General features: G+C 42.3%; 1 pseudogene; it reads left to right on the forward strand.

The window, feature by feature from the left end:
- The first annotated feature begins 586 nt into the window (after positions 1–586).
- LOC147663122 (olfactory receptor 8U9-like) lies at positions 587–1,559 on the forward strand (annotated as a pseudogene).
- Positions 1,560–4,776: the final 3,217 nt, after the last annotated feature.

The raw sequence follows: 4,776 nt of genomic DNA on the forward strand, positions 1-4,776 counted from the left end.
TTGCGCCAAAACAGCAATCTTTAACTGAATTTGTACTTCTTAGGGCAGCCATTTGAGAGATTTGAGGACTGGGGATATATGTTTGTATCGTTTGGTGACTGTGACCAGTCTAGCCGCTGTGTTCAGTGATGACCTTAGTGGAGCCAGGGCGTATTTGGGAAAGCATATATTAGTTTGCAGTGATTGTAGAATATAGAATGCATGGTGTGTTTTGCAATGGTAATTGCCATGTATGCATTTACCTGTTTTTGCCGATGGTGACTTTTATTCTTTGATATTTGCGCTTTGAATGTGTTTGCCAAAAAAGCAGTTTGAATTTGAAATTCTGTGCATTTTTCTGGTTAATCACATTTCCATAAGCCAATTGATCTACTTAATCGTGGTCTAATAATCAGGTCAATGATGTCACAATCCATGAAACATCCAATGCTCAAGAAACATTTGTTGTTGTTTTTGTTTGTTTTTTGTTTCAACATTTTTCACTAAAGTAAATGAAAAATGAAATAAAAATGCAAAAATCATCACTAACACCCCATTCTGCTTTCTGCCCAAATACTCTTCTAGCTAACCAACAATTAGGAAGCAAATGAAAGCCGGAAATGGGACCTTTGTGACACAGTTCATCCTCTTAGGATTCACAGATGACCCAGTTCTACAGACTCAACTCTTTGTGCTGTTTCTTTTGGTCTATGTCTTCACCTGTCTTGGAAACATTGGCATGATAATATTGATCTGCATGGCTCCCCAACTCCACACTCCAATGTACTATTTCCTTTCCAACTTGTCTTTTGTAGATCTGTGCTACTCTTCAACAATCACACCCTGTATGCTGGGTAACTTCCTATCAAGAACAAAAGCCATTTCTTTTCATGGATGTGCAGCCCAGTTGTTCTTCTATGTAGCATTTGCAAGCTCAGATGGACTTCTACTGTCCGTCATGGCCTACGATCGGTACAATGCAATATGCAATCCCTTGCACTATCTACTTGTAATGACCACGAGATTCTGTATTGTTTTTGTTGCTGCAACATACACATTTTGCTTCCTCACCTCCCTGATACACACCGGTTTCACATTCAGGCTGTCCTTCTGTGGACCAAACCGGATCTCTCATTTTTACTGTGACCTCCCTCCCTCCATTGCTGAAGCTCTCATGCTCTGACACGTTGGTCAATGAGTTGGTAACATTTGCAGTTGGTGGCAGTGTGCAGGTGGGATCCCTGATCTTTGTCCTCGTTTCCTATACTTATATTATGCACACCATAATTGGTATTAGCTCCTCAAAAGGGAGGCTGAGAGCCTTTTCCACGTGTGCCTCACACTTGGCCAGCATCATCATACTCTATGTCCCTGTCCTCTTCACCTACCTCAGGCCGAAATCTAGGTACTCGCTGGACCAGGACAGACTTGCTTCACTGTTCTACACAGTGGTGATCCCAATGTTGAATCCATTGATCTATAGCCTAAGGAACAAAGAGGTCAAGGAATCCCTTGGAAAAGTGATGTCTAGAATATATGTCATCCATACTAATATAATAAAGAGAGAGCCAAACCTTTGAGGCGGGTAATCTCAGGAACCACAGCACCAATCACAACACCCAATACAGCGTTGGAAAGGGCAGTTGCAGCAGAAGGACATAGGCTATGCAGACGCCCACCATATACATTTAAAAAGTTAAAGAACCGTGACAGCAAAGTAGTCCCTTGTGGGCGTGTCTGCGTTGTGCTGTGGGGGCGTGACAAATGCTGGGGGCATGTGGTATGTTCCACCCTTTGGGCTGGTCTGTTCCCATGAGGCACAGGGTCAAGGCTGATTTGCATATTGCCATGTCTGAACTGGGGTGGTGTGGAGTGCAAAACAACGATGGATTTAGGGCCAGATCTCTGTACTGGGGTGAATGTATGACATTGTTCTGCATTCTGTCCGTCAACTGTTGTTTTTGCATTTGTCACCCCGAGTGGGATGGGTATGCTCAGACGTGAGTGCCATGCTCTCCACGCCACTAGAGTCAAGCTATCCTGATTGAAAATGGTTGATAGCCAGATATTGGTTCTAACATGTGTGAGTCAGATCCTGGAAAGACATGGTTTAGCAGTTCAAAGGGCCTGGAATGTTTCTCTTAGGTACAGGGTTATGGTTGAGGAGGTGTGGAGTGCAAAAAAAATGATAGATTTTGGCCCAGATCTCTGTATTGGGGTGAACGTATGAGATTGTTCTGCATTCTGTTCTGCATTCTGTTCATCATCTGTTGATTATACAATCTGCACTTCATGCCATGTCTCATATCCCGTGCTGGGGGTGTGGGCGGCTGCGGGGCATGCGTTGTGTCAAATATTTCATTGTTTTTTCTTCTGCACATTCCAGCTCCGGGTGTTCACCCTGCTCCCTTTAAATACCTCTGCACCCCATAATCAAAACCCAACCTTACTCCTTTAAATACCCCAACACCCTTAAACACTAACCCATCTTAACCCTATAAATATACCCTGTACCCCAAAACCCAAACCTATACCTAAATCCTAAAAATACCCCTGTACTCCAAAAACCAAACCTACCCCTGAACCCAAAAATACCTCTGTACCCCAAAACCCAAACCTAGCCCGAACCCTTAAAATACCCCTGTACCCCAAAAACCAAACCTACCCCTGAACCCTAAAAATACCCCTGCACCCCAAAACCCAAACCTAGCCCTGAACAATAAAAATAACCCTGTACCCCAAAACGCAAACCTACCCCTGACCCCTAAAATACCCCTGTACCCCAAAACCCAAACCTAGCCCTGAACCCTAAAAATACCCCTGTACCCCAAAACTCAAACCTAGCCCTGAACCCTTAAAATACCCCTGTACCCCAAAGCCCAAAACTACCCCTGAACCTTAAAAATACCCCTATACCCCAAAACCCAAACCTAGCCCTGAACCCTAAAAATACGCCTGTACCCCTAAACCCATACCTATCTCTAAATGCTAAAACTACCCCTGTACCCCATAACTCAAAACTATATCTGAACCCTTAAAATACCCAAACACCCCAAAACATATACCTCAGTACCCCAAAACATATACCCCTATACCTATACTTACCTTATCCGAACATTTTAAAAAAACATGCTTTTACCATTCATGCATTTATAACGAATTTCATTGTAAATGTATGCGTGGTAAAAGCATATAACATGTAATGCCATGCGTTATAATGGCCTTGCGGAGTCATGGTACTTTCATAATGAAAGTATGCGGAGTGATGGTCTGCGGAAAGAAAGTTGCAGAATAATGGGTGTTTACCCTCCCCCGGTAAGTGCATTGGTGGCACGGCGGCCCACATCTCCAGCAACATACTCATATTTTTTCAACACCGATTTGAAAAATGCACAGGTCTCTCTCATTGATGGCCAGCACTGACATACACTTTTAGACACACCTCCCGCCACAAGTTCTAAAATTGCAAACTTTAGAGCTGGGGAGCTACGTTTGAATCTCGGCATCAGGTCAACATCCTGTGATTCCAGGCAAATTGCTTTGTCTCCCCGTGCCTACCACAAATTAATGTGTTCTTCTGTAATGTAAATTGTGCTCATGCCACATTGTCGAGTTTGCGCTATATAATATTGCAAGGAAAAATAAAGTAAGGAAACTCGAGTTCACACAATACTGAACGCGCACTCTTAAGTGCATCAGCAGTGCACTGTGAATCGGAGCGTTTCACAGGCCTGTCACAGATAAGAAATGCTATCAAAACGAAGTCCTACAAAACAATATACAACTGGCCGACAGCAATTCATACCCGGACAACGTCGGGACGGGCTGCTAGTGTGAAGTATAAAGTAATTACGATGAAATTCATGTTTTTTTCCCAATAATATTATTCATAGAACAGTAAAAGAAGGTAAATAGTAAGCACATATTATGTGACAAAATACATACCTAGGCTGGAAACCATAGATAGATATGTTCTGTCACAGGACAGTAATAGCACTGGTGGCATCATTTTATTGAATATAAATGGAATTTAAGAGATGCCTACTTAAACAGCTGATGTGCTGTTAAAACACGGGTTAACCCAACGAGTCCCTGGGACCTGGGTGAATAGTTGATGCAAACAAAGTGGTCCCAGAAAGTTAATAGATCAAAATCACTTAAATGAATACAAGGAAAATTATAACAACATTGTTTTTAATCACAACGTGTCCTGTAGAAAATTATTCATAAAATGAATACACAGTTAATCACATACAATGCCCCTAGAGGGTAGGACAGGGAAGGGCAGTAATGGGATAGTGAAGGTACAGGAATTATAGTACAAATCAATTAGATCTAAGTACACCAGAAATAATAATCGGTAAACACAATGGAGAGAAATTCATCAATCAATTAATCAATCATGCCTCAAAAAAGGTAAAATCAGAAATGATATGTCTGGGAAGAGGCTGAACATAGGAGGGAGTGTCGACGTTTCGACCCAAGTAGATGCAGGCGTGGTTTTGACCTTGCTAGAGGGTCTTCATCAGGACAGTGGAGCGTGGAAGGTGGGGCAAAGAATCTTTAGTTGTTAAAAACGGTAGGGTACATAGAAATGGGTGGCAAAAAATCTCAGTAGAATTCAAAATATAGCTGCGTCTGATTGACACACATTCCACGCGCCTAGAGGCCTGCAGGTGATTGGGCGCGCTATAAGTCGAAATTAACAATAACAATAACAATAACAATAACATATATTGTCGTACTCTAGACAAATTGTGTAGATGGTAAGCATGGGCGAATTTTGCGAATCTCGCG

The sequence above is a fragment of the Lissotriton vulgaris genome, unplaced genomic scaffold (assembly GCF_964263255.1).
Source record: "Lissotriton vulgaris unplaced genomic scaffold, aLisVul1.2 SCAFFOLD_5618, whole genome shotgun sequence".
Taxonomy (NCBI): Eukaryota; Metazoa; Chordata; class Amphibia; order Caudata; family Salamandridae; genus Lissotriton; species Lissotriton vulgaris.